We start from the raw sequence: 17,705 nt of genomic DNA, 5'->3' as shown, positions 1-17,705 counted from the left end.
AAACAAAAACGTGTTGTCGCTTTGAAACCAATTCAATGGAGGCCCAACGCCAAATGTCCGGATATCCTCTTTTCTTTGGAGAGCCTGGAGAGGATGCAGAATTATTTTTAGCAAATTTCAAGATGTCTTGTCGTATCAAGAGGATAGTAACTGATCAAGAACGCGTAGAGATGTTTGAAGTGGTCCTTAGGAAAGATGCTAGCACTTGGTTTGACTCGTTGCCTGAGGAAGTTAAAGGGAATTACACGGAAGTTGTGAATCATTTCAAGAGATACTTCTTTCATCCCCAAAACACTCAAAAACTATGGTAAGACATTGTTTCTTGTAAGCAAAAAGACTTAGATGACTACTACTTGTACAAGCAAGAGTTTCTACGTCTTTGGGCTCTATGGATACAAAATGTTGCTAACCCTGGTGATGGTGCAGAATTTCTAAAGAAGGAGAGGTTCATAGCCAGAATCTTTCCTGACCTTAAGGTAAAAGTTGAGGCGGGTGGACCTGCTACCCTTGATGCAGCTGAAACTAGGGCTGCTGAGAAATATAGGAAACTCAAGTGCTTAAGGGGGGAGGTTCCAATAGAAGGTCTTAGACCCAAAGGTAAGTCACAAGCATCAACATCTAGGGAGCTTCCTGAGGTAACGGCGGAAGTGATTGAGAAGTTAAATGAATCTTTAAGCAGCTTGTCAATTCACCTTGCACAAGCTGTAGGTCCAAAGGGACAAGCAAAGAAGTCTGAAGAGTGAGATTTACGACCTAGGAGAGTCTTGCAATGTTGGAATTGCGGTGAGTCTGGACATGGGATGTATAATTTTCCTTGGCCCCGTGGGGAGCCAGGGAGACCTAACTTGAATTACCCAGTGATGAATGCAGGTGAAGGAACTGGTCAACAACCAAGGCTTCTACAAAGGCCAAATGGAGCAAGACCACCTCCACAAGGAGTGGAAGGAGTTCCACCTTTGCCAGACCCAAATGTGCATATGGTAGAGGTGACAAAATCAAATGAGGTTGACATGGAAGCAAATGGCATTAAGCGTGGCCGAGGAAAAGGTAAAGAAAAAGAAGGTGTCACATCACAGAGTGACCATGGACGAGGCAAGAAGGCAAAGGAGACCAAGGAAGCTAAGAGGACTCGACGTCGTATCAATCTCCAAGACTTCCCTCTTGGACATGGTATGGCTCCATACAACCTATTGGAAGACATGAGAGGTAAGGGTCCTAATATCTCATGGCCTCAGTTTCTTGCATTATGCCCACAAGTTAGGAGGGATTTAACAAAGGCAGTTAGAACTAGGAGAAAGGTAAAAGAGAGTGTGCCTGTTGTAAAAATTGCACATGCTGAAATGAATGAGTATATTACACTTGTGCTAGATTGTTACATCAAAGGAAGATTGGTTAGGAAAGGTCTAGTGGATGGGGGTGCACAAATTTGCATCATGACAGAGGGACTCATGCAAAAACTAGGCATGCACATCCATGAGACACCTGAAATTAAAGTCAGGATGGCAAACAATAGCAAAGCTAGGTGTGTAGGCATTTGTAAAAATGTCTCTGTGGAGGCCTTTGGCATTAAGAAGGCAGTGGATTTCTATGTCATGTCTACCAAAGGAAATGGTTACCCATTTATCCTAGGGAGACCATGGCTAATGAAAATGCGAGCTTTGCAGGATTGGGAAAGTGGAAAGCTAATTTGCAGGAGTGACAATCATAAGAAGGTTGTCTTTGACATGAAGGAGCAACGCCAAGAGGAGCTCCATGAAGAATCATCTCAAAGTGAGACGGAGGAAGGCTGGACCGATAGCACTTCAGAAGGAGAAAGTAGCGGCAGCATTACTGAAGAGGAGTCTTCCATCGAAGTCATGGGGGTAAGGTTTAAGCCAAACAACCAAGAGACCTCTTCCCCAGGTTTGGAAGAGGTAGGTTCCCAAGAAAACCAAAAAGTGAAAGATGAAATAATGCTAGAAGGTATGTTATCTACAACACTTACAAAGGATGAAAGAGAGGAGCTCAAAGGTGTGTTAAGGAAATTTCCTAGGCTTTTCGCTAAAGACTACACCGATGTGCATGGAGTAGATGTTGTTCAACACAAAATTGAGTTGAAGCTAGAGGCCACACCTAAGGCTAAAAAGTTACGAAGGCTAGGAGTCATCAAGAAGCAGGCTTTACTCAAGGAGGTAAGAAAGCTTCTAGCAGCAGGTTTCATTTATCCAGTGGAGAATTCAGAGTGGGTCTCTCCTGTTGTTGTCACTCCTAAGAAAAATGGCAAGTGGAGGGTGTGTGTGGATTACCGTCCACTCAATGAGGTAACAAAAAGAGATCACTTTCCCCTCCCATTTCAAGATGAGATACTAAATGAGGTAGCTGGTCATGAGAAGTACACTGTGTGCGATGGCTACTCGGGTTACTTTCAAATACGTATCGCATTGGAAGATCAGTTAAAAACAACCTTCATCACTCCTTGGGGTTGTTATGCTTTTAGAGTCATGCCATTTGGTCTGACAAATGCTTCTGCAACATTCCAAGGTTTCATGAACATGGTGTTTCAAGCATTCTTTGGAAAGTCAATTAGGGTGTTCATTGATGATTTCTGCATTTATAGCTCAAAATCATTGCATCTACAAAGGGTAGAAGAAGATTTAAAGAAGCTCTATGACATGGGAGGTTAACTCAACCCCGACAAATGTCACATAGGTGAGGATGAAGCGATCTTGCTAGGTCACAAGGTTTCCTATGAAGGCATTGAGGTGGATCCTTCAAAGGCAAAGGCTCTTATTGAGCTCCCATCACCCAAGAATCTCAAAGAGGTAATCTCATTTATTCAAAAGGTGAAGTATATGTCATGCTTTATACACTTAGCTTCGGAGTTGCTTCATTCTTTGTAAAAGTTGACACAACAAGTAGAATTTGCATGGTCTCATGAGCTTGAAGAGTACTTTTGTAACATTAAAGTCATTTTGTCAGATCTACCAACACTCATGCCTCCTTGTTGGGAGTACACATTCTTTGTTAGCTCTAGTGTTGGGAAAGAAACAATTGGTGCAGTTTTGCTACAACAAGATCCCCATAGTACCCGGATGCGACCCATTTACTTTGCTAGTAGGGTCATGAATGCTTTGGAGAGAGGCTACACGGAGGCAGAACTCATGATGATTTCTCTCATGTTTGCAGTGAGAAAGTTTAGATCCTACTTGCTACCAAAACCTTTTGTAATTCTCACTGCAGAAAATTTGTTTCCTTGGGTGTCATCTCAAATGAATCTTAGCACTAGGATCTCAAAGTGGATTATGGAATTACAAGAGTTCCAATACTCTTTCAAGGTAGAAGATAGTGTGCGTGTACAATTGGCAGGGATCCTTACTTATAGGGTACATGAGAAGGAGATTAAGGTGCCTAAAATAAAGACCCTACCATTGCCACCACCGAAAAATATTCCTAATGCTTTTACCTTGTTCTTTGATATATGGAGCTTTTCGACGAGTCACAGCAAAAGTAGGGTGAGGGCTAGTATTGCTCAACCCAAGTGGAGAGGTGGTCATGAAAGAGAAGGTCAATCTACCAGGTTCAACTAGCAACAATGAAGCAAAATACGACACACTACTTCATGGTTTAAAGTTATGCATTGGCCAAGGTATACAACGTCTCATGGTAAAGGGAGATGCACTTCTCATTGTGAAGCAGATTTTAGGCATTTGGGCATGCAAGAATGAAAACCTAAGGACAAAAGTTCATGCCATTCATAGGTTGTTTAATCAATTTGAAGAAGTGCAACTATATCATATCCCTAGGAAACAAAATGAAGATGCAGATTTACTTGCACAAAAAGCAGTTGCATATGTTGAGAGTGAAGTGCAGGTTATCATGGCAGCAACAATGATAAAGCAACCAAGGTACCAGGGGATGGACTCATTGGCTCCCATTGTGAGCTACATTTTAGAGGGCGAGTTTCCAGAGGGCTTCACAAAGGCTCAAAAGCGGAGGCTCATTAAGAAGGCGAGTTCATATTTGTTTTTGAAAGGTGCCCTTTACCAAAGGGGAAAAGATCAATTTTGTAGGAGAATACCAACAACCAAGGAGATTCCAGCCATTCTTGAAGGTTTGCATGAGGAAGCGTGTGGTGGTCATTTTGCACAGGAACTCACTGTAAAAAAGATTTTGTTTGCCAGATATGTTTGGCCAAGCTTGCACATTGATGTTCAACATTGGTGTAAAGGATGCCACAATTGTCAGATTAATGGAAACAAGCGTCTGTTACATGGTCCATGTCAGCTAGTCCTTGCAAATGGTCCGTTTGAAAAATGGGGCATTGATGCTATGGGTCCATTGCCCAGGACTAAAAATGGAAAATCGTATATCTTGGTGGCCATAGACTACATGACTAGGTGGGTGGAAGCACAAAGTGTGGCAAGGGTAAATGAGAGGACAATGAGAAAATTTGTCTACACTCACATTTGTTGTAGATTTGGCACACCTTTGGAGATTGTTTCTGATAATGGTCCAGGGTTTAGAAAGGGCTTGCTAATAGAAGTCTGTGAAGAACTTCACATTCGACATCGTCATAGTACACCCTACTATCCCCAATCAAGTGGTTTGGTAGAAAAAGCTAATGGTGTCATTGCAGGCATCATTAGAAAGATGGTGAAAAACAAGACAAAGTTGTGGGATGACTTCTTGGATGGTGCCTTGTGGGCGTATCGAACCACATATAGGGAAGCCACGGAGTTTACAGCATTTCACTTGGTCTATGGTCAAGAGGCTTTACAACCAATTGAGCTCAACATTCCAACAATACGACTTCATGGCAAATCAGCACAAGATGATCAAGAAGCATGGATGGATCGACTTCTTACCTTAGCTGAGCTTGAGTGGAAAAGAGAAGCAGCATACGAGTGCTACAAGAGGAAAGCTACGCAGGCGAAGGAGAAGCTTGACAAGAAACTAAAGGACAAAGGCATCAGTGAAGGAGATCTTGTGCTAAGGTATGACAATCGACTCGACAATCGTTTTGATGCCAAATTTGAAACTAGATGGCAAGGACCATACATAGTTAAGAAGGCTTTCAATTCAAGTTACTATCAACTTATGGACTTGAATGGGAAAGAGCACTCCAGGAAGGTAAACGGGTATCGCTTGAAGCCTTATTTGAGTCGCCTTCTACCAAAGGATCTACTAAAGATATGTCAAAAGGCAGCTATCTCATGTAGGTATTGTTCCGTGAAGCATGAGTGTAACTCCAGCCAAAATTTTGAGGGGCCAAACAATGAATATCTCGTCAAGGACTCTGAAGCACTCTCTTTGGAAAAGATGCTCTATGATGGTACATGAATATACCATCATCCTGGGGGAGGGCTAATGATAGCCGTTTTTCGGCTTTCCGTAATTGCCATAGTAAGCTACCTCACCTTATCAAATCACTCAAACATTTTGGTTATCCCTGCCATTTCACTGTACATAGGCGTGTGTGAGTTAGGGGACTTTTCCCATATCTTCTTAAAAACCCTCAATTAGCTAGTCACTGGGCTAGTTGAGCCAAAGAAATAATAAAAATAAAAAATATGAGTATATTATGGCCCATTTGTGTGTAAATGTTTCATTGTATATAGGGCCTAAATATAAGGATTTTTCATAATTATTTTGGTATTTTTTTAAATATTTCTACCAATGGTGTGTTATTTATGCTATGTACATTGACTCACCATTACCATATTTTTTCTTACCATTTTGCATACTCTTTATTCCATATAATAATAATTTCATGCAAGCTTCTCTTATTTTTGGTGTAACTCCATCCCAACAAAAATCCAAAAAAACTAATTTTATTTATGTGTATATTTTTCCACTATTGTGATTTTTCCTTCCTACATCTATTCTCTTTTACTCTCATAAGTTAGAACACCAAAAATATTCATCTTTTTATGGTAGACTTATAATGAGAGAGATTTATTTTGACCCCTTTATATTTTTCCCACCTATATTATTTATATTTGACATGTACATATTTTTTTAGACCCCTCAATATTTGATTTTCTTAGTTGTACTATTCACTTATATCATGATCTCAACAATATCTTCAATTATAGACCTACCAAATAAGGTCAAGGGTATGTGGAATGCATGCATGCACCATGGGGAGCTCACTCTTGGAGGTATTCAAAAGAATCATCCAAAGAAGGACCTCACAAGGACCTTGTGCAGTGGAAAAAGCAGTCGGTTTTACTGAAGTTTTAAAGATCACATGCTCCCCGAATTTGAAAAGGTGATACAAATAAAAGTTGTAGCTCGTGAGCTAGACTTTCACCTCAAATTTTTTCATATTTTTTTGAGCTACGAGCTGTGAGCTAGGATTTTATTTGTGGACCCCAGTTTGCCCATGCTATGCAGCCACACTCCCTCTTCCACTTTATCATTTTCCTCTTTCACACACACCTCTCCACTCATCATCCCCACCTCTCTCACCACTCCTCTCTACACCCTACTCACTTTCTTCTAAACCTTGAAGAATAAGAGAAACCATGGTGAACTCATGTTTCCTACATACACTTCCATTCCAAAATTGACCACGTAGTCTCATTTTTCCTCATCCATATTACCCATATCTATCAAAAAACCATAAAATTCAGCCTCTTCTCTTGAAAGACAGCATCATGGTGATTGATTACTCATATTCAATTACCTTGGCTCCCAAAGGAAGGTCAAGAGTGAAAAAAACGTACCGTCAAAGCTAGTGGACCGTCAACAAGCGTCAAAATTGACCCTACTCAAGACACTTGGAGCATCAACATTGTAAGAAATCCATGCTTTCTTACCTATTAAGAGTTTTTTCTTCCTTATATGTATCCTACTTGGATACTCCCATTGTAAATATCCAATTCCATTTGTAAATCAATAAAATAACTAACTCTACTAATTTACTAACACTAACCTACTATGAAAAGTCCTATCACCTCCACTTCTCTCCTCTCTCTCTCTTCTTCATCTATCCACACCAACTTCTTGATAATTCCAAGCAAAAGAAATTAGATAAGTGCTGAAAATCTAACCCAACCATGGTTAGAGGAGTAACCCTAGCCTTCAAAATTGCTATAAAAGGAGGGTGTAGCTAGCACAAAGAGAGAGCCATAAGCAAGAGCACTATGCTATAGCTTGAGAAGCCAAGCTCAACCTCTCTAGAAGGAGCTCTTGAGTGGAAGCTCATTGTCGTATGCTTGTGCATGTGTTGTAATAGGGGTGATTAGCACGGGAACTCTATGCCATTGTAAGAGAGAGAGCGATCATTCAATTGAGAGTGAAAAATCTATCATCCCTCCTACTAGTGTCAGCCCAACATTTGTTGAATCAAGGAGGGTGGATTTGGACTAAGCTTGGATACTTTGTCTCTCTTCCAACGTGAAGTAATGGACAACAATGATGTGTAAGTGTCTTGGTGATATTTTTAGTTCTTGATAGCTTGTGTCTGGGTGTTGTCATCAATTTAGCCATAAATCCCACATATTGTAAGAGGGAGATAGGGTGGAGAGGACTCCCCTGGCCTTAAGACAGTGATTGGGGTGGATTTTCTTGTGATGTGTCGTGGTGAAATTTACTCAAGCTATGTTGAACAAATACTAATCTCACTTTGATCGGTCATGACAGATTTGTAAGAAGGTATTAATGCAACAAGCACCCCCTCCCTCTTCTCTCTCTTTCTTACATATATAATTGTGTTTGCTTGATCATTGCCGATACATTTCAAAGCAGCCCGAGCACTCTCTCTCTCTCTCTCTCTCTCTCTCTCTCTCTCTCTCTCTCTCTCTCTCTCTCTCTCTCTCTCTCTCTCTCTCTCTCTCTCTTTACGCGTCCTAGTTCGCATCCAAAACTAGGTGGTGCTCCAAATTTGTGTAGGGTTAGGTTGCGGGTCTGAGAGCATTACTTTTGATGCGTTACTCATCTCTTGTGACAGTTTTGGATTGAGATTCTGTGATTTTTTTTTGGGAAACTATGCCAAATTTTTTCAATAATTACCAGTGTTTATTGCCATATTATCTCTAGCTTGCAGCAATGTCATCTAGCAGTGAAAAGGATATTTACAATATCCGTAAATTTGATGGGACGAATTTTGCTATCTGGAAAGAGAAGATTCAAGATGTTCTCATACAAAAAGGCTAGTTGGATGCTATCATGGAGTGCCCAGAGGGCAAGTATACAGATGTTGAGTGGGAAAGCCTTGAAGCTAAGGCCAAATCTAGCCTTCGTTTGCATTTGGCCGAATCTGTGTACTTTACTATAGTTGGAGAAAGGACTGCTAGAGGTGTATGGGATAAATTGTGTTCCAATTATGAGAACAAAAGTGCCACTAATAAGGTTTTCTTGATGAAGAAGCTGTTTGATCTTCGTATGAAGGAAGAGGGCACCATTTCTATACACATTAATGAGTTCATTAGCATTTTCACTCAAGATGTGGTCTTCGATGAGGAAATCAAATGTATCTTCTTGCTATGTAGTTTACCCTCGTCTTGGGATACGTTCTATATTGTGATTAGCAACTCAAGACCTAGTATTGGTCTTGTGTACAATTAAATCCTTGCGAGTCTGTTTACTGAGGAGATTCTCATGAAATCTCTTGAAGGCAAGAAGGATGGTGATGTGTATGTTGCTAGTGATAGACAAAGGGGTCACACTCAAAGTCGTGCCAAAAGCAAGGAATGTGGGGGACTCACGCAGTAAGTCTCGGGGTTCTATGCGTAATGTTGAGTGCTATCACTGCCATAAAAAAGGGCATGTGAAGAAGGATTGTAGGAAATGGCAGCAAAGCAAGAAGGATAAACAATCCGGTGACACTTCTAAGTTTGATGATTCAAACAAGGGCAAAGCAAAGTTAGAGGAGATCAATGTGCTAGAGTCCTCAAATGCTCCTATTGTAGAGACTCTTCCAGTGGTTTTTATGTCACTTACCTCTGACGTATTGGTCTTCATAGCAGATCTACCTGTCGAGGCTCTTGTTACAGAAGATGCGCAATATGCACAAAATTGGATAGTTGATTTTGATGCGAGTTTCCATGTGATACCACATAGAGAGTGGTTCTCTACTTATTCTCACTCTTGCTGCAAAGTGAGACTTAGTGATGCTTATGAACTAGACATTTGAGGGTGTCAAAAACATTAACTTGCATCTAAGGAATGGCATGCATTTTACTTTATGTAATGTCATACATGTTCCCAAGTTGACTAAGAGCTTGTTTTCTGTTGGTCAGCTTGATGATTTGGGCTATAACACCACATCTGGCAATGGTTCGTGGATAGTACGCAAAGGTAATATTTTTTTACTTAGAGGTCAAAAGTATGGTACCTTGTATTCCATGTATGTGTCAGATGTTGGTCATGATTACATATCTATAGGCGAGCTGCCGTCTATTGAGTTGTGGCATTGCCGGTTAGGTCATATTAGCCAAAAAGGAATGAGAACTCTGACTTGTTTTGGATACTTACTTGTCTTGTCTTATGTTGACTTTCTTGTTTGTGAACACTGTATCTATGGCAAACAGACTAGATCCGTCCACTTACCATTGGGTCAAAAGCGAGTTGAACCTCTAGATTTAGTACATAGAGATGTTTGTGGTCCTATGTCAACCAAACCTCTAGGGGGGGGCAACTACTTTGTGACATTCATAGACGACTCCACTCGAAAGGTGTGGGCATATCCTTTGAAACATAAGGATCAAGTTCTTCTCGTGTTCCAGAAATTCTTGGCACTCGTTGAGAATCAGTCTGGCAAGAAACTCAAGAGGTTGCAAATTGACAACGATGGAGAGTATATCTCCAAGTTGTTTGACTATTTCTGTGCTAACAAGGGGATTAAAAGGCAATTTACTGCACCATACACACCAGCTCAGAATGGAGTTGCTGAGTGCATGAATCGTACGATTCAGGAAAGAGTCACAGCCATGCTTTCTATGGCAAATCTCACACAAGGATTTTGGGCAAAAGCCATCTTGATAGTAGTGCATATCATAAATCGTTCGCCTAGTACACCATTGAATTATGAGATTCCAGAAGAGTTATGGTCTAAACGTAAGCCCCACTAAGACCATCTACGTGTTTTTGGTTGTGAAGCTTTTGCTCACGTGCCTAAACAACTTCGACAGAAGTTAGAGCCAAAGTCACACAAATGTATTTTCATTGGATATGGTGCAGATGGAGAGATGGGATATCATCTCTTGCACTCGGAATCTTGTCGAATCATCCGTAGTTCAGATGTGATCTTCAATGAGTCAAAGATACATAAATATAAAGGAAATAGAGGTTTGGAAAGTCACTTTTGAGGATGTTGCCTCAGAGACAATGAAATCAACTCAGTGGGCTAGTGGTGTACCTTCCACTACCAATGCTCCAGAGGGAGCGAATAGCAATGGTCAAGGAATGAGACGGACTACTAGAGTCTCTCGTACACCTGCACGTTTTGAGCCAGGTCTTGATTACATCATGTTGATTGATTGCGGTGAGCCAAGCTGCTACCAAGAAGCCATGATGACGGATGATGTGGTGAAGTGGGAGAAGGCTACAAAATTCGAGTATAACTCGATTCTGGCTAATGACACTTGGGACTTGGTAGAACTGCCAAATGATGTAAAAGCTTTACCTTGCAAATGGTTTTACAAGAAGAAGTTTACCTTGGGTGATCCAAATCCAAAGTACAAGGCTAGACTTGTAGTCAAAGGGTTCAAATAGCAAAAGGGAGTCGATTTTGATCGCATGTGATCAAGATGACAACACTTAGAACCGTACTTGGTCTTGTAGCAATTGAGGACATGGAACTTGTCCAAATGGATGTGAAAACATTTCTTCATGGGGATCTAGATGAGGATGTTTACACGCAGCAGCCTGTAGGGTTTGTTCAGGGAGACCGCATCTCATGAGGAGCTAGTATGTAAGTTCAAAAAGGCACTTTATGGCTTAAAGCAGGGTTCAAGGCAGTGGTATCATAAATTTGATGCATGTATGAGGTCTCAAGGGAATAAAAGGAGTGAAGAGGATCACTGCTTGTACATGAGAAAGCTAGATGATGGCTCGATGATCATTCTAGTTCTGTATGTTGATGACATGCTTATAGCTAGAAAATCCATTGCGGAGATTGCTAACTTGAAGAAAACACTTAGCAACAATTTCGCAATGAAAGATTTGGGGGATGGTACATACTTTCTTGGCATGAGAATCAAAGGAGATCGCAAACGTCGTATTCTTGAGTTATCTCAGGAAACATACATTAAGAACGTTTTGCAGCGTTTCAATATGCAAGGGGGGAAAGCATTGAGCACCCCAATGTAGGCATTCTTGAAACTCAGCAAGGACGATGCACCCAAATGTGATACTGAGCAAGCAAAAATGGCTAAGGTACCATATTCTTCGGCAGTGGGCAGTCTCATGTATACTATGGTAGCCACAAGGCCAGACATTGCTTTTGCAGTCGGAGTGGTGAGCCGATATATGGCAAATCTTGGCATCAAACATTGGGAAGCAATGAAGCACATTCTTAGGTACCTCAAAGGTACGGTCGGCAGGTATTTACACTTCGGGAACATTGATGCATCCATCGTGGGTTATGAGGGTGCAAAATATGCGGGTTGTGTCGACAAAGGAGATCGACATCTGGCTATGTCTTCATATTTGCTAGAGCAGCAGTATCTTGGAGGTCGTGTCTTCAAGATTGTACGTCGTCTTCCACTACGGAAGCAGAGTACGTTGCGTTGTCGGATGCAAGTAAAGAGGCTGTATGGTTATTTCTCTTGGTCAGAAATCTTGGCATTGATGAGACTCCAGTGATATATTGTGATAGTCAGAGTGCTCTTGCATTGGCAAGGAATCCCGTGTTTCACTCCAAATCAAAACACATTGAAGTCATCTTGTGAGAGATTTCTTGGCCAAAAAGCTCATTGATTTGGTCAAGGTACACACTGACAACAACCGAATAGATGGTTTGACAAAAGGCTTAGCTTTGGAGCAGTGTACACATTGCACTGAGTTGATGGGTATAGGTTGAACCCACTAGATTGCTTCATGGTTGTACATACAGGTCACTTGGGCTGCATTGGCCTTCAAGTGGGAGTTTGTTGGGATTCAGGCAAACTGGCCGGACATCCCACTTACTACTAACCCATCTACTAACTTAACCATATATACACTTATTCTTGAATACAAAAGCAATAAGGAGTAGCAACATGATAATGTTGTTGTGCGCTCCACCCAACAGTAGGTCTCTCTCTCTCTCGGCTCTTGCACTTGCACTCGCACACGCTTCTTGCAGCACCTTCACCCTTATGGCATTCGAAGAGAAGAGAGAGTTCGAGGCCCCCTTGCATGAGCCGAATTTGGGAGCTTTCTTTGCATGGGAAAACTCACCTTTCTATTTACGACTAGCCACTAGAGATATCGCTAGTGGGCACAACTCCTTGATGATGTGGCATGGCGATGGTGGACCTGCATGAAACCCGACAAGGACGGGCTGAACTGGAGCGCCAAGACCTACTGAGCATCTTTCGTTTCATTGGCAACTTTGGCCACGCTCTCTATAGCCCAGCGCAAGCTTGTCTCGCCCTCCCCTTTCCTCTCCTCGCTGTTTGGGCCTCCATAGTCCTCCTCCTTTCACATTTTACAAACAAAAACCCTTAAATATTTTTGGGCAGACTTACCTCGAGTTCTTTGGATGGCCGGCTTGTAAAATGCCCCACATTTGGTATACATAGTAACCAAGGCAATGTAGTAAAGGCACGTACATAGTAACCATAGTGTTGGGGTAAAGGCGCTACGCCTTTTGCCCATCCGGATGTCCAGTGTTCGGTTTCCCGTCCACGTGTGTACATATCCTTATGAGAATAAGGAGCTCCTCATCTCAAGTCTTGTGAGGCTGCTCCACCCACACCGGCTTGTGCTCTTTCCCCTTCCCTGCACGCACCACACCGCGCACACGCACGCACGCATCCGTGCACACGTGCACTCATCAATTGGTATCAGAGCCACGACGGTGAATTATACGCGCTACCGCTCTCCGATGAACGACTCGGAAGCGACAGAGCTCTCCGGCTATGGCGGAGCTTGGAGCTCAAGCTTGAGCAGCCTAGCGATAGCAGTAGATCTGACACGGATCGAAGCACTCGAAGGAGATCGGACGGTTTCCCGACTTCTCGACGTACGCAGCCCCTCTCCGAGAGAGGGAGATCTTGGAGATTCCAAGGGAATCTTGTAGGAATTGGAGATCTCTGTGTGCCGCAGATTTGAGAAGGGAGCTTATTGAGCGAGGAGATCCGTAGGTAAAGGGTAGATCTGTGAGCTTGCAAGGTGTAGGGAAAGGACCTCTTGTGTCCTTTCCCCGTAATGCGTGCGACCTCGTGCCGACCGGCGTTAGCCTGGAGTCACGTGGGAGCACACATTAGGGGGAAAGGACACAAGAGGTCCTTTCCCAGCCGTCAATGGTCCAGGGCGAGGGGGGCCAAATATGAACTAATTTTAGGCTTGCCTTTTGGAAAAGTGTCTCTTCAGCTAACCAGACGTGCGAGTGAAGCAGGAAGCAGAGTTCGAGGGCAAGGCATGCACGAAAGGGTGGGTGAGGGCTGAGCCGAACTCTCTGAGTCGAATGGCAGAGGGTGAGGTGCCATCGTTTTGTCTACTGCCAGTTGATGTTGGCGAAAATGGATCTATAGATTCAGGTTGCACAGGAACTTGTGATGTGTTTTCTAGAAGATCTTGTGATGCGACTTCTGCACAAGACTCAAGAGCTCCCGACACCCTTTGTGGAGGAGGTTCTAACCTCCTTTGTGGAGGAGATTCTGCGCCAATTTTTGCAACAGGATTTTCTCCCCTTTGTGTAGGAAGCTTGGATGTAATTTCTGGAGGTAAGGTTTTCCACTGATTTGGCTTTCTTTCTGTAGGTTTATTTCTTTCTGTTATGAGCTGCTTTTTGTTCCATTGCTGTTACTAGCAATTAGGTGTTGCTGCGCCTGTAATTATGTTGTCCTCAGATTTGAGGAATGAATTCAGGGGAATTTGGAATAGGGTTTAGCACTTATATTACGACTTTCTTGACACTGTACTTATAGTTCTTGTGTAGTCTTATGTAGGTTTTATTTGAAAATCTTACCTCTATGGTGCTCTTTGACTTCTTTACAGAAGGTAATGTCAGCCAGCGTGCATGTGTTCCAGATCAGAGAAGTATTGGCAACAAGGGGCATTCTCTACGTGCTGGTGGTAGAAAAAATTCTGGTTTTCTTGTTACTGGGGGTCAGTTAGAGGAAGAGCTAGTCAGCTTGGGGGAAAGTAGCACCAAGCAAAAGGATAATTGGGCTCGAAAGAAGTTCGACGAGTGGAGAAAGATTTGTGGCTTGGAATGTCAGGTTCCGCTTGAGAAGCTAGATCTCCGTCAGTTGAATGACATGCTGTCACAATTCTTTGTTGTTGTGTGCAAGCAAAATGGATCATTGTTTCCATCTGACACACTGATGGGCATGCTTCGCTGTTTTGGCCGGATGATTAAGAAGTAGCAAGAATTGAGGGAGGGTAGCTTGGGGGAATGTAGCACCAAGCAAAAGGATAATTGGGCTCGAAAGAAGTTCGACGAGTGGAGAAAGATTTGTGGCTTGGAATGTCAGGTTCCGCTTGAGAAGCTAGATCTCCGTCAGTTGAATGACATGCTGTCACAGTTCTTTGTTGTTGTGTGCAAGCAAAATGGATCATTGTTTCCATCTGACACACTGATGGGCATGCTTCGCTGTTTTGGCCGGATGATTAAGAAGTAGCAAGAATTGAGGGTAGCAGTTACGGGTGTAACTGAAGTTCCCTTTGACATAGTTAAGAATCCAATTTTCAAATCGACCCAGAATGCAGTGATTTCAGCGATGCGAAGTTCGGTAGCTCGTGGAGTACGCAAAGAGCAAAAGAAATCATCAGTTCTTGGCGTCACATTGGAACAAGAGATCTTCCACGACATCGACTTCAGTATTCAGCATAGCCGTGGTTGTCAGTCTAGGTTTTCCTTTTTTTGTATGTTACACTTTTGTGTGAGAGGTGATTGGAGTTATACAAGCTGGAACGAGCTATGTTTGCTAGGGGTGCTGATGAGCTTGGCCCTTTTGTGCAGTGGGTTCTTGTGAAAGTCTACTCCTGCGTTTTAGTTTTTTAAAAAATTGTGTATACTTTTTCTATTAGCTCATTAGGTTTTATGTTCTATTTTTTTGCAGCTTCTCTGAGCGCTTGAGTAAAAACTATAAAGTAGACCTGATGCATTACCAACCAGAGCACTTTCGACCTCCAGTTACAGTTCGTGATAGTGATGTGTTGGATACCTTCGATCAGTTGATGTGTCACATGCCTCCAATTGTGGAGGGTGACAAGAACCTATTGCATGTGTTTTTGCAGCCGATTAGTAGTCCTTGAACTCAGGTAGGTCTTGTAAGTCTTCTTGCAGTACATGGTATTGAATTGACTCACGATTGGCTGTTTTGCTTGTGTATGCAGACTTGGTACAATAGAAATCGAGTTTCAGTGAAGGTGCTTAGTGGTTTGGTGAAGTTCATTTGTAAGCGTTCTGGGGTCGGTGGTAATTTCTCAAACAAGAGCCTGCGTAGCACCTCTATGACTAGGATGAGCCTAGGACAGGTTCCTCCTGATGTTGGAATGTTAGTAACTGGCCACAAGCGAGCAACTTCATATGAGAAGTATGACCTTTCAAGTGAGGTCAGGATTGCTGCAGCTCAAGACATTTTATCGCATCCATATGATGATTCAGGAAAGCTTAAAGCTTATCCACAGGTCTTGAAAGAAAAATTTAATAACTTCTATCAAAACGTCGAAGGTGGGGTGTTGTGTTGTATAACAGTTGGGTTTGAACGTTGATATTGTTAATGTTCATAGTTGTTTTCCTCTTGTTTTGGTGTGCAGGTGCTAGCAGGGATATACGTGAAGATGTTTGCCCGCTAAGTGCAGGTCTCTTGTTAGTTGGTTCTGTTGATAACAATGTTGGTGGTGAATCTAAGTCGAAGATTTCTTGTGGTCACTTGTCTAATTTTGTTGACAAAGTTGCTACTGGAAAATCTAACTTAAAGAGTTCAAATGGGATCTGCTTTGGGTCTTACAAGTTGGGGGATGATATACCATTTGACGAAAAGCTGCTGCAAGATCTTCCTCCAGAATCTGCTCGAGCTGTTGGGATTGTTCCTTGTTCACTTGAAGTTTCGATGTTTTCATCGTGTAATATGCATAATTGTGTTGTGAATGTTTACTTGGGAAAGGAGAATACGCTGCCAGGTGCTTCTAAAAATAACTAGCGTTTGATTAGTGTAAATGGTGTAAATAGCAGTTGAGTTGGCACACACATGGACCATAGCAACTGCTGAAATTACATATGCAAGTTAAATTATAAATGTGTCTTTTGGTTGATTATGAATTTGTGTAATTCTCTGTGGTGGCCAGTGTATTCTACAGGTGTGGTGAAACTCCTCTTCTTTTAAATTTGTAAAACTGTTGTTTGTTTAGCGCGTGAAGCAGCTCTTATTAAGTTGTGTGTCATGTTGCAGTTATATTCCCTCTGTTGAGATGTCAATTTTCTGTTGAATTCCCTCTGCTGATGTGTCATGCAGAGCTTCATATTCTTGTTTGCTGATGTGTCGAGCAATGGTGAAATTCCCTTTTGCTGAGCTGTCTATTTATTATTTGATGTTGGTGAGTTGACAAATCTGTAAGTAACAGTGTGTCCTCTGACATTCTGCCTGCTGACTTGTCATACATCCAATGATTGGTTGTGACATTCCTTGATTTAATGTATCCTAGATGTATGGTTGTGATCTGCAGCCCCCCCCCCCCCCCCCCCCCCCCCCCCTGGACCTTGACGGGTTTTGAGAACCGCTCGTGTGCAACTCCCCTTTGGAATTTAGCTTGGAGAAAAGCTTCTACAGAGAAAGCGGGCTGACCAGGATGTCAACCTTCACAAGCTCTGTAGGTGAAGTCGGAGATCTATAGACATTGGGCATTGTGCAATCAATCAAAGGCTTGGGAGTATGCTAGGGAGCCTGGTGGGAATCGAGGACATGGAGGGGCAAAACAAACTCTGTGCAATCGACCAAAAGACAGAAGAAGGCAAGCAGTAGGGGAAATTGAAGGCTAGTGAGCCAAGCAGGTCAAGTAGTAGACTCTGTGGACATCCAATTCGGGGGAATTAGCAGATCAGTCAAGCAGTGAACCCGTGAGCAGACTCGGGGAAACACACACTCAGACAACGCTGTGAATCGGGGCAGTGGGCAGCTCTCGACCAAGCAGGGAATTGGGCTGCGTCATAATACACACACACACACACACACCCAATTCAAGCATCGTGAGCAGACTCGAATGACACACAAACACACTGTGTGTGAGCTTGCAATGGTAGCAACACTCGAACAACAGTTGTAGCCAAGCAGTTAACAAAGGCTTAGGATCTCAAAGGCTTTGAGGGCAGCATCCAATTGAAGGCTTACACCACGTAGCAGACAGTGCAAACAGGGGCAGTAAACCCAAATTGAGTAGCCAGCATCTCTGCAATCGAGCGAGCTTGAAGCGGGCAGAACAGAGTTGCTTGGCAACCCCCCCAAACCCTCCCCACCCCCTCGACCCCATTCTTACTTACCCCAACTCTCTGACCCCAAACTCACACCGCGGGAGAGAGCTTGGTTGAAGCAATGCTGAAAGAATGAGTGCAAGCTCAGAGTGATCGA

The 17,705-nt window shown here is 42.7% G+C and overlaps 1 pseudogene; it reads left to right on the top strand.

Annotated features, from left to right (window-relative positions):
• Window positions 1-13,597: 13,597 nt before the first annotated feature.
• Window positions 13,598-16,283, top strand: LOC147427845 (uncharacterized; annotated as a pseudogene).
• The last annotated feature ends 1,422 nt before the right edge of the window (window positions 16,284-17,705 follow it).

This window comes from Adiantum capillus-veneris, chromosome 23 (assembly GCF_014529385.1).
Source record: "Adiantum capillus-veneris isolate H3 chromosome 23, ASM1452938v2, whole genome shotgun sequence".
Classification (NCBI taxonomy): domain Eukaryota; kingdom Viridiplantae; phylum Streptophyta; class Polypodiopsida; order Polypodiales; family Pteridaceae; genus Adiantum; species Adiantum capillus-veneris.
This window is presented reverse-complemented; position numbering and strand designations above follow the sequence as displayed.